The sequence below is a fragment of the Coffea eugenioides genome, unplaced genomic scaffold (assembly GCF_003713205.1).
Source record: "Coffea eugenioides isolate CCC68of unplaced genomic scaffold, Ceug_1.0 ScVebR1_2479;HRSCAF=3511, whole genome shotgun sequence".
Taxonomy (NCBI): domain Eukaryota; kingdom Viridiplantae; phylum Streptophyta; class Magnoliopsida; order Gentianales; family Rubiaceae; genus Coffea; species Coffea eugenioides.
In genome coordinates, this window is record NW_020862970.1 from 1 (window position 1) to 13,741 (window position 13,741).

General features: G+C 34.9%; 1 non-coding gene across 1 annotated transcript; it reads right to left on the reverse strand.

Moving 5' to 3' along the window:
• Positions 1-12,546: 12,546 nt before the first annotated feature.
• On the reverse strand, positions 12,547-12,653 carry LOC113756766. Its single transcript, XR_003466069.1, has one exon. It is a non-coding gene; the product is annotated as a small nucleolar RNA R71 (small nucleolar RNA).
• Positions 12,654-13,741: the final 1,088 nt, after the last annotated feature.

The window sequence follows — 13,741 nt, forward strand, 5'->3', positions numbered from 1 at the left end:
AGAGAAAGTAGTAGAAGAGATATCACCCTTGTCACATGAGATCAACCTCACCATCTTTGCTCCTCAATCTTCATCTAAATCTAGCTACAAATACAAGAAGAATAAACTACACTACCTATACTATACTACTTTAACCAATGAACTAAGGAAATTCTAGTGAAGACTACATTTTTTGTGAGTTTCTCTAGCCTTCCAAAGTTATGTAAATGTCCTCCAAAGGCTGCTATTTATAGAGGAATTCCATGCAAAAGACAAAGTGTTAAATCATGTTAAGATTCCTCTTGAGTCTACAAACAAGCTAAATTTGAGTTGTAAAGCTTCTTTTGCAGCTGTCTTGGGCTGTTTCCACCGATATTCTTGCAGGAAAATGGGCCAAAAAACTTCTGTGAACAAAACACAAGTTACAGAGCAAGTTGCAGCTGAAATTGAGGAATACACGACCTTGGAATACGCGACTTCAAGCCACGTATTCAATGGTCATGTTTTCACTTCTATAAATTTGGCACCACTTCAACTGCTATTTTCTTGATGATGGAGGCTGAACTAGCTGTTGTGCAAAATTGTAGTCCTTTGAGTTAACTTTCTAATACCTCAAGAATCATCCAATTTGGAGCTCTATAGACCAATAAATGATTGAAATACCCTTGACTGGTCAAAGTTTTGTTTCAGCTTTCAACAACAGAGTTGCACTTCTGTATTTTGATATTTTTACAAGGAAAACAATTGAACTGGACTTTGATGTCTTCATTCAAGATGTAGATCTATCTCTTACCTTCAAAATGGTACAAGAATCACTTCAATTCGATGTGTGTAACTCAAGATATTGTCAAATTACCACAAGGTGTCAAAATTGGAAAACATGCATTTCATCCTTTGAGTATTTTGCACTTCACGTCTTCTTTAAATCACTTCAAATCATTAATAATCATCTAATTATATTCTCAATTCATGCCATTTGATGATTGAATCATTAAACCTACAAAAACATGAAGTTTTTGTTATTAAAATGCATAGAAATGCTATTTTTACCACTTAAACCACAAAATGTACATTTTCACTAAAATCCTAGTTAATTAGTTATAAAACTAAATAAAACACATCAAACCTAACTAATAAAACACACTAAAACCACGTAAAATATACTCTTATCATGGGTCAAACCAAAAACAACCAAAAGTTGGTTGCACAAATTAAGGCCTCATTTGGCAAATGAACATTTGAGTATTTGCTTAAAACTTTAACGTAACTTACTATAGAAATTGTAGAAAAAGCTTTTGAAATGTAAAATTTTTTTTTCTTTACTTTTTCTTTTTCTTTTTCCTTTTCTTTTCTTTCTTTCTCTTCTCCCTCTCCCTCCCCTCTCCCCCGCCACCTCTCTTCTACTTGCCTAATTTTTTTTCTGGCTACGAGTTATATTTGATCATGTAACTAAATCCAATAGGCACTAATGTACCAGAGACACTAACGGTTCACATGGTGTATTTTTTGAAATAGTCTTTGACGAACTAAATCAGGATAAAAGTTAGATTTATTTTTGGAAGTAAGCTAGAGAATAAAATGCATATTGATTTTGAAATAATTTTAGTGCGTAGGATTTGATCATACAAAACTACAGAAACTTAAATAACTATGGGCAGGCTAGTGAGTGCCCTAGAATAATCCTAATTATAATGGCAAACTTAGTATAACTAATATTAATAGAGTTTTTCTAATGGGTGCCCATAGGGCATTTGTTAACACACCTACATTCTACTCAACTTATTATGTATATACACACACTAACAATTACTACTCTCTTACATGTATACGCTTTTCCTAATTAATCCACTTGCATTTATATGTTTTTCCTAATTAATCTTATATTTCTAAATATCTAATATTTGAAATACATCTTGATGAGTACTCATAGGGCACCCGTTAGACAGACTGATATTAATAAGTTTCTCTAGCTACCTAATACCTTCATAAAGGAATAGGACTTGTCAATAGAGTTAGACAGACCCAACCTCAACCCGCTTGACTCGAAAAAAAAAATAAGACTCAGCCTTATGTTTAAGTGCGCTAGGTAGAGTTTGGGCATAAATATAATCCCAAATTAAATGGGAGTCAAGCCTAAGCATTATTAAGTTTAGCCCAATTAAAATCCGGCCCAAGTAATAGTGTGTGTATATATATATAACAGAAACAAATATTATTAATAAAAATATATATAACAGAAAAAATAATTATTAATAAATATATATATAACAGAAAAAATAATTATTAATAAATTAGTTGGAAATCATCTAGCACAATCTGCTTGACGAAAAAGCTACACTAATGGTAGAAATACATAAAACATGTCACAGATATATCTAGCCTGGAAGATTATTAGATTTAATAAAGTTACAAAATAAGAAAGATTACATTGTGAATCACAAACCATCGGAGTTGCTTCATAAACATCTGTGCATGTCTATTTCCTCAAATCTGCTATCCAACTGACTCAAATTCAAAACTGATGTTGAGATTTGGCAAAAAGATCCAAGAAATTCTAAATCTAACATATAGATCTAAAAATACCCTTAGATTTGAGAAAAAATAACCAAAAAAAAAAAATAACACTCCTACTAGGATAGCCTAGTAAAAAAAAACTCTGACTAATAAATAGTAGGATAGAGAAAACTCTCATTAGGATAACCTAGAAGAGACTTTATTAAACATAAAATAAAAATAAAGAAACAAAAAGGGATTCCTTGACTTGAGATCAAGATCTCTCTCTTATTGAGGAAGAACAGCGGAGAAAAGATTGAGAGTACAGAGAAGGTAGATAGAACAGGTGGGTAGAGATAAGTAATTGTATATTTAAGTATATATAATATGAGTTAATCTTATACACTATCATGGTTACACGCATGACATATATACAAAATTTGGATTTCAAATTCAAATTCTGATTGGTTGTCATGTAGTCAATGGTGATAGTGTATATACAGTTAGTTTATAGAATATTAATCTATATAATAAACGTAATCTATAATTGTGCATAGTATAACTTAGAAAATGAATAGTTTGTATTTAATCATATAACAAAACAAAAATATTATTTACATATTATATATAATTATCTATTAAATTGTGAGCCTGGTCTGAGCCTAATTTATGTCCAAATTTAATGATTTTGTGAATCGGCTGTGAGCCTAAGATCGAAAGCCCCATTGTCTATTTCTTTTGTGCGCAAAATTTGTACTTTCCAAAACCTAGCTTAGTAGGCCTAATTGACAACCCTAGGTGGGAGGTTGGGCAATTAATAAAAATAAGGAAGACAAAGATGAAAGGTTGGAGTAGCTATCAAAAGGGAAAACAAAGCTAGGCAAAAAAAAAAAAGAAAAAGAAAAGAGGCCATACCAATAACAACTTTTGGCTTTTAAGAAGTAAACATAATCAATGCGCCTATGGCTAGTTTTTGTAAACTCTAATTGTATTATAGTGTTTTACAACAAGCTTTGCCAGAATTGTGTCGGAAAAACCTTTTGGTTGAATTGAATTGTCACCCATGAAAGAATTAAAGGAAAAGGAATAAAAGCAAGGAGAAGCATTTCTTAGATTACAACTATGAAAGTTGTCAAAAATGATAACGGTATAAGTTTACAATTTTTGGTAATCCTAAGGTAGAATAACGCAACTAAGATAGTCAATTTTCTAGTTTCCAGACAGGTGTCTTAATGCAAAAAATAGAGAAAAGTAGTTCAGATCATGCTTATGTGATGATGTTATCAATTTTATTCTCCAAATTCATAATTCCAATAGAAGACTACAACTTTGTTATGTAAAACATCCATCCGTCATCATTGTTCATCAAGAATTGCAATAGTCTTCTCCTTCTCCTTGGCACTGCCAAGTAAAGAGGTTCACCAAGATTATGCACCAAGTTAAGAACAAATGTTTTGGACAAAACTAAATTTGTTTGTTATATGAAAGTGCATAGTTTTTGGACAGTACTCTCTAACAGCAATTTTTCTTATGAAAAAACCTCCCAGTCTACTAAAGAATTAGATGATCTATTATGAAGTGTCAAGAAAATAGAAGATGCTTCTACCGTAAACAGGGAGTTTCAAAGAGCATAAATTCTATAAAGTTGTCGCTTGGGTCCTTTTTAACTTGATAATGCATGTATGACAAAAAAAATTGGTAAGTATATTTGAAAATATGCATAGATCTCAGCCACAAATCTAAACTAATTCGATTATGGAACTATTAAAAAATTTTCCATTAATTCAGATTACAACCTAGTTTATTCGTTATTTGATTCATATAACCAATATTAAAATTATAAGAAAATATAAGAACGGTAAGGCCTTGACATCCCACTGAATAATCAAATTTTCCTATGATACTTATTACTAATTTCCCTCATCCCTATTGAGGAATTCAAATCCTGAATTTCTCATTCTAATTCTAAAGGAACAAAAAGTTGAAAATAGACTTACCTCCTGGTAAACCTCTAGGTCCCAGGTTCGAATCCCTGCACTGCTGGATTCCTCCGCGCACTTACCGTGCTTGGGTCGGGTTGGGGCGCCAAGGCCCGGGCCGCAGGGGATTAGTCGGGCCCCGTAAGGATTGACCCTAACACCCCTGCGTCGACAAAAAAAAAAAAAAAAAAAAAAAGACTTGCTTTTACTTTTTCGACACCTATGGCATTGATATGTATGAACAATTTTTCTGATACTTCCTTTTCTGAACATTAGGTTAGACAATGAGTATGAATTGAACATTAGGTTAGGCAATGCAATATCATCGACATTAGCAGCTTTATCATTCCTGTGCATATCTAAATTCAATCGTTACCCTTTTCTTCCACCTTATGTGCTATTTCAAAATCCAAAATCTTTCTACATGAACTCCTTGCTTGTTCAAAATTCTAGTGAATAGTTTACATTTTTTTCTCTTCACATGAAGTTACTTCCTCACACATTACAAGCTTCGGAGGTAAAGGTTCTAGAGTACGAGGTTTCAATACTTGGAAACCCAACTCTAGAGTCTTTGGAGGCTTTTTTGATTTACCAATATATGCATTCTACTTTCAAATTTGAAACTCCTTTTTTGCATAGGTGATATACATTCTACTCCTGCTAGTGTAAAAAATCTAATATATTGATAGTGGATAAAAACCCAGTTTGGCAAATTATATTGTAAGAAAATTTGTATTTGTATATTTTTTTGGGATTCTTTTCGTAACAATTGTTTGCAACCCATTTTATGGTTTTGTATTTAGGGTCTGTCTAACAAGTGCTCATAATTCATAAAGCACTCCTTAAGATATATTTCAAGTGTCATATTTTTGAAAATGTAAGAATAATTAGAAAAAGTAAATATATACAAGTAAGGGTAAGTAAGATTAAATAGAGAAAGTATATAAATGCAAGTGAAACTAATTATTGTGAATATATGTATATATATATATGGTAGGTTAAGTGAATGTTAGGTATGTTAACACGTGACATAAAGGCATCCGCTAGGAAAACTCTTCTATTTATAGTCAATTTCAACAATCTATAAATGACCTACTATATATAAATTTGTATTAATTGTAATTTTTTTTTATCATTCAACTCATATCTTTTCTTTGCACCCGAGGTGCAGATCGACTGGCTGTGGGATCACCTCATTAGGCCCCAGGTCGTGTGGTCGAATCTGCCCTCATTAACAATCTCTGGCTTCTTGGTGGTGCGGGGGTCAGGGCCCAGTGGAGGACTAGTCGGTTGCCAATGCAGTCGGATACCCCACTGAAGGAAAAAAAAACTCATATCTTTTCTTTTCTAATCATATTCAATCACGCTCTCTATTTCTAATTATTGGTTTGATCATTTATTAGAGCATAAAAATTAATAGAAAATTTTAGGAAAAAATAACTATTTATCACACAAACACATGCCAAATCCATTTAAATTGTACAAATAGTTATTCTTCTTTAAAATTTTCTATTAATTTTTGTATTCTCTCCTTTCAAATTCGATTTCGACCAAAGTAGTATCATATAAACAATGGGTTGTAAAAGTTCTCGCAAATTCTTTTTCTTCTATTAATTTTAATAATTTGAGAAAATAATAAGTTCAATCTATTAGCATGCTTTTTAAAATTCTTTTTAGCAATGAAAGAATCAAATATTTTACTGCACTTATTTCTTGATATATTTCCTTCACTCATATGTTGACTTACTACCATTAATTAGAATAAATATAATTAAATTATAGGATAGGATTCAATTCAAACTAATTATTAACTTTTTTTTACATCCTCCTACCCTTCCCCACAACCTTTCAACTCTCAATTGTTAAGTACAAAATTCGAACCCTGAACCTGATAGTAGGGAAGAATAAACTAATTATTAAGTTGTTATAAATTAAATATATCTAATTTATTTAATTTTCATACTTGTTTTACAATTAGTATATTAAATTTTATAAAATAGTATTTTTAGTTATTTTATCATAATTTGTGTTCAAAAAAAGTTTTAGAATATTAAAAAGTGCCCATGCAAATGCACAGGTGAAATAACTAGTATATATAATAAAATAATGTTCACCTCCCAATATGGTAGGTTACTAACTTGACTGCACTAATTTTTTGCCATATGAAAGTTTTATTTGTGTGTCTGTCAAATGGATTTTTTTAGTTTATGTTTGTTTTTTCTCTTCACAATTGATTATAATCCTTTTTCATATCCTTGTATGTTTGTTTATGTTTGTAATTTTTGGTATGATAACTGGCTGGGCAGTGAAGCTCTTTGTCTGAAGGCTACGCTGTGCCCGGCCCTCACTTTCAAGGACTTCATCACCAATAGGGTCTGGGATGTCCAATTGCTTGGTCAATTTATTCTGCTGGAGATCATTCAATCGATACTACAACACCCGATCCAGGCGGGAGATGGCTGCGACGAGGTGATTTGGAGCCTGACGCCTTCAGGGAGATTCACGTTGGCATCGGCCTTCCAGGATGTTCGACAGGCTCAAAATGCCTCTGTGATTCACACTCAGGTATGGCATCCCCTGATTCCTTTGAAAATTTCCTTTTTCATGATGCAGTTGTTGTTAGGAAAACTGCCTTTGACGGATGCCTTGTGGAGGATGGGCGTCCAATTGGCCTCCAAGTGTGTGTGCTGCGATGAGGGAGAGATGGAGCTGAGGGGCAGGTTGCAAGGGGGGTCTGGACCTATTTTGCTAGGATTTGTGGGGTTACTTGCCGGGGGTCCTCGCTTCGGGCATGGCTAACGGCTTGGTGGCTTTTGTCACCGAGGTCGGAGAAAAGACGGGTCCTTTTTTCAGTTCTTCCTAGTTTTACATGGCGGCACATCTGGAAGGCTCGAAATAAAGCACATTACGAAGGGGTTCAAATGTGCGTGGCGAGGGTGTGTTATGACATCTTGGTCGACGTGTAGGGGGTGGTTAAGGCTCGTTTTAACCAGAGACTAAGGGTGCAAATGTTTCATCAGCTTTTTGAGTGGACCCAGCACCTGACGCCCCGCTACAGTTTCCTGCTAGTGGGGTGGAAGGTGACGGAGGCAGGAATGCTAACATTAAACACGGATGGGTGCTCCAAAGGTAATCCGAGAGTGAGTGGTGGTGGGGGGATTCTTCGTGATGCAGTAGGGTTTCCTTGTTTTGCCTTCTCAGCTTACTTCGGGGTTGGGTCGAGTCTACGCGCAAAGGTTTTGGCTTTAGTAACGGGACTCCGCTTGTGCTTGCTGAGGGGCTTTACCAACGTTAACATCCAGGTCGATTCACTAGTCCTGGTTGGGATTCTCCATTGACAACTACAGTGCCTGTGGGTGGTACGAAGGGAGGTTGACCAGATTTGGGGCATGGTGGCGGATGTGACGCGGGTTACTCATTGCTATAGAGAAGCAAACAGGGTGGCAAACCATTTGGCTAATGTTGGGGCGTCGGTCCCTAACCAGAACGTCAGCATCTATGATCAGTATGTCGAGTATGTCGATTCCAAAGGACGCATTTTGAAGGATCAGTAGATGCTCGAGTATATTTACGCCCTACTGATCAAGTAGGGCGTAAATATAAATAGGATGGCAATTATATAAAATGAGAACTACAACTTTCAAACTCACTATTTTTCGGATACCAAATCAATAACACTAAAATTCTTCAATATAAAATTTACATGCTACAAACTGTTCAAATATACAAATCAAAGTACAAGTCAAAAGATAAGAACTTGAACAACTAGTACCATATTACAGTGCCGGCCAAATACAAGTTTAAGATTTTCTATTACAAACTAGTACTATTCTTGTCTCTCTCATCCCCACACCCTGTTAAGAAAAACAAATAAAGGGATGAGTTAGAAATCCAGTGAGGTTTCAAGAAAATAACAAACAATCAAGCATTATAACATTCAAATGATGGCATGATCACGTTTTCCATGAAACAAGTAATATCCAGATAATTCATTTAACAAAGTACAGTAAATAACACATTCACGTAAAAAGATACAGTCTGCTCTCAGGAGCAGGTTCCGTAGCAGCTTGACTAGGATCTGTTGACACTCCATCAACCACAGAATTATAACAAGTCCAGTAGAGCACCACTTAACTCTAATTTTCGTCCACCGATCAATCCCCTACTGGGTCCGAAATCCAAAAATATTAGAACACTAGATGGTAATACTCGAGTATGTCGATTCCAAAGGACGCATCCAATGGATTAAACAGTGGAATAAACAGTAAACAGTACCCATGGTTCATCAATCTCCTCGACCAAATCCTTGCTGACTCGATTCGACTAACTAGCCGATGGGGTTTGGGATCTAGTCAGTTACTTTCAAGTCATGCACATGAATACCAATTCACTTGTAAACATTTCACTTGAAAACATTTCACTTGTAATAGTATAACAAGAGGTCAGTCAAATTAGGCCTAGGACGATAAAATACACACTCGCCTATTCATTTGTAGTTCAAGATATATGACAGTTTAATCAAATACAGCACATGGTCCTAACATACAGTTGGAACACTCATCAATTGATCACAATCTTTTTACTTCAAACCATGGTTCTTTCTCTTGGTCACTCTCGAGTCCTGTAGCCATGTCATACATCAAGAGTCAAGCCAATTTATGCCAATATAAATGCAAACTATGAATTTCGAAACTTCACTTAACCAATAAGGCGATTTGCAGGTTTAACCCCCATATAGCTATCAAAAGTGTAAAATTTTCTTATTCAAATCTAGGTGTGAAACCTCATGCATGATAAATCAATATGTCAAGTATCATATGAAGTAAGAACATGTCAATAATAGCCAAGACTTGTGAAGAAAGTGGGACAAGAATCTCAAGGTTCAAAGCCCGAAATTCCCATGCTAGTTCAAGTAATCAGAATAATGGCTACCTTTTCCATCTGGCCATGATAATAACATATTCAATTACAATGTTAAAGATGTCATACTATTCCAAATTATCATAGAAAGGAGTCTAATACTATCCTTAACCACTAATTCCTAACAAAAGATCATTTTCTCATCAAGGCGAGACATAGGGATTAATTTTAACAGGTCATTAACTTTCAAAAAGATAGAAACAGGGCAAGAAATTTGTACGAATTTAAAGTCCTCTAAATCTAGTTTCCGACGTGACAAATGGCACCTAAATTCGAGTTTCCTGCATCAAGTTATGGCCGAAACATTAAAGTATGTCTATATAGAAAATTCAATCCGCTCAAGGATTATAGTCATGGATTATATACGTAAATCTCAAGGTAAAAGTTAAAAAGTCTCTCCCACTTTTATCCCAAGTTCGAGCCAAAATTTCAGCAAAATTTTCAGCATAATCTAGTCAATTTCCACCTTATTCTTATGACAAAAACACACTAGAACAAGGGGAGCATAACATGTATCATGTGGTATATATGCTTGGCAAGAAAACCATCACAATCATACAAAGATTAACTTGAAACTAGGCTATGTCCTTGATAAGAGTTTATTTTACGTATTTTTAAGTGCATTTTATTAGTTAATTTTGAGTTGATTATTTAGTTTTATAAATAAAATAAAGAGGTTTTTGGTAAAATTATATATTTTTGGTAAAAGTGGATAATATTGCATTTCTATTGATTTTAATGGTAAAAACTTCATTTTTATGCAGGAATGATGATTCAATCACCAAAGGATGTCAAATGAGGTAAAAAATAGAGATTTGGTGATGAATTCAAGTGGCAACAAGAAGAATGAAGTGAAAAATGTTCAAGTGAGGAAATGCAATACAAGTCAGTTTTGACACTCTTCAGTATTTTGACCATATCTGGAGCTACACTTATCGGATTGAGGTGATCTTTATACCATTTTAAAGCTAAGAAAGAGACCTACAATTCGTATGAAGACATCGAAATCCATTTCTGCCATCTTCATGGGCAAAACGTTGGAATACAGAAGCTGCATTCTGTGGTCGGAAGTTAAAACAGAGGTTTGAACAGGTGACAGTATTTCGATCATATCTCAGGCTACAATGCTCCGATTTGGATGATTCTTGAAGCATTGGAAAGCTAACTCAAAGGGCTACAACTTTTGTGTTTTGCACAAAAGCTAGTTTGGCCTTTATCATGGAGAAAATCGCAGTTGAAATAAGGCCAGAGTGAAAACGCGAGTAGAAAAAACGCGAGTTTATACCGCGTTTTGTGTAGGCGCGTTTTATAGCCGAAATTCTGCAATTTGACTCAGTCAATTCTCTTGTATGCATACCACTTTCCAGCTATAAGATGCAAGGGAATTCGGTGCACATGCTTCTGCAATAAAAGAGAAGACCAAATGAGTGTGGACAAAAGGAAACATCATATCTTTGACTTCTTTTTACAAAATCTGAGTGGAGGAAATTATGAAGTGAGAGGAATGGAATTTCTACCACCTTTTATGCAGAAATACAGGGGAGAAGCCTGGATGACCAGACGTAGCTAGTTTTCCTTCTTGCAACAAGTTTTCTCTCTAGTTAAGAGTTCTTAGAGAAGCATTTAGAGTTTTGACTTGTAATCATATTGTGCAAGAACATAGCAGGAATTGGAGAGCTTCACCTTCAATTGGCTAAGCTTTCTTTTATCTTTCTTATACTTGTACTTTATGATGTTTTGCATTAATAAACTTGTGAATATGAGTGTTTTATCATTCATGAGTAGCTAATTTTCTTTATCTAGGGAGTAGATGAAACTTATGGCCAAATGATATGAAGTGATTGTTATTCATTCTTGTTATGTCTTGTATTAACTTATCTACTTGTGTATGTTGGATTACTTGTTGTTGCTTGATCACCAATAGCAGGTTTATAGTTATTTTTATTCATTGAGAAATGGTAAAAATAATGGAATGACACAAGTAGAACTTGAGTTGTATATTCATGAGAATAGAAATACGTTCAAGTGGATGAAATCTGCATTTCATGTGTGAATAAGAACAGATTTAGTATTTACCAAGAGATTAGGACAAACTAATCTGTTTTAACCCATTATTATCATGAGAATGTGATTCTGGTATTTCTGGAAATGAATCCTTGGTTAAACAAGAGCAGTAACAAGTGTTGAATTAATTCATTTTAGATCTTTTGTGTCATAAGTGGAATCTACATCCCTAGATCTTAATATTTAGTGAATTCTACTCCCCTTGAGATATTGCATTTATCTATTTAAGAATTTTTGTAGTTGAATTAAAATCTGAAGTTTCTGCTCAAATTAATTGTGAGTCTAAATAATAGAGTAAATTAGTATCTAATAATTGTTTTAAATTGCTCCTCGTGGGATCGACCCGATACACATCTCGTACTACAATTGCGACCTGTATACTTGCAGTCCAACGGGTGTAAATTCGGAATTAAACTTGCACTTAAAGTAAAAACCCGTCAAGTTTTTGGCGCCGTTGCCGGGGAGCGGCAATATTAGGGCCTAGTCATCTCTATTAATTTAGACATTTTCATTGTTTTTATCCAAGTTGTTGAATTAAAACTACAAAAATTTCTCTTATTTTTATTTGTAGTGCATGCACCGATCAAATAGAGAAGTTGGACATTTTGATCCTGAAATTGAAAGAACATTGCGGAGACAAAGGAGGAATACACTGCATCAAGAGGAACAAGAGGTTTGGCAGCCAATAGAAGATATCTTGATAGAATTACCATTTGAAGAAGAAATGGCTGAAAATGACCTAAATAGGCGAGTTCTGCGAGATTTTACTATACCGGGAACACAAGGTTCACAAACGAGCATAGCAAGGCCTGCGGTAAATGCTAACAACTTTGAGATTAAACCATCACTTATCCAAATGGTTCAACAATCTCAATTTGGAGGTAATGCAGTAGAAGATCCTAATACACACTTAGCTACATTCTTGGAAATTTTTGATACAATTAAAATGAATGGAGTTAGTGATGATGCTATAAGGCTAAGATTGTTCCCATTTTCATTGAGAGATAAGGCCAAACTTTGGCTACACTCTCATGCTCCCAATACTTTCACTGGATGGGATGAATTATCAAGAGCATTCTTAAATAAGTATTTTCCACCAGGTAAGACTGCTAAGCTTAGAATGGATATCACTAGTTTTAGCCAATTGGAAGGTGAATCATTATATGAGGCATGGGAAAGGTTTAGAGATTTGCTTCGGAAATGTCCACATCATGGACTGCCGGAGTGGTTAATCATACAAACCTTTTATAATGGTTTATCTTTCTCCACTAAAACTATTATTGATGCAGCTGCAGGTGGAGCTTTAATGGGAAAAACACCCCAAGAAGCTCATAATTTGATAGAAGAAATGGCAGCAAATAACTATCAATGGGCCAATGAGAGAGGTAATACAAGACGTCACGCAGGTATGATAGAAATGGACACTCTCAATATGCTGAGTGTTCAAATGAATAATGTGATGAAATTGCTAAGTAGACAAGGTCCAAGTTCATCTAATGCACATGTAGCATGCTGTTCTGTATGTGGAGGTGAACATGATACTAATGAGTGTGTCGATTCTGAACAGGTACAATTCGTCAATAATTACAATCGTAATGCTCAAAATAACCCCTACTCGAATACTTACAATCCGGGATGGAGAAATCATCCAAACTTCGGATGGAAGGATCAAGGAAATCAACAAAGGCCAACCAATCCGCCGGGATTTCAACCAAGGCAACCACAGGCTGAAACTAAACCAAGTTGGGAGATCGCGGTGGAAAAACTTGCTACGGTGACTTCGGACAGATTTGAACGAGTAGAAGGGAGACTGGATCAACTCACTACAATGTACAGGAATGTAGAGGTCCAAATTGGTCAAATTGCTAGTTCTTTGAATAATCGAAATCAAGGAGAATTACCTAGCAAAACAGAGGTCAATCCTAAGGAGCAGGTGCAAGCCATTACTCTTCGTAGTGGTAGACAATTAGAAGATCCTCCAGTGAAGGAAGTTGAGAAAGATGAGAATGAAAAACAAGAAGAAAAGCAGAGGAACCAAGAGGCGATTGTGGAGGAAAATAGGCGGGAGAATCCAAGAGAAAAGCAACCATCATCTTCCACTACCATTCCAATACCCCCTGCGGTTCCATTTCCACAAAGATTAAAGCAAAATAAGTTTGATAAAGATTTTGAAAAATTTGTTAAACTTTTCAAACAATTGCACATTAACATTCCTTTTGCCGATGCTATTTTGCAGATTCCATCTTATGCGAAATTTCTCAAGGAAATCATGACTAGAAAAAGAAAGTTGGAAGACTGCGAAACAA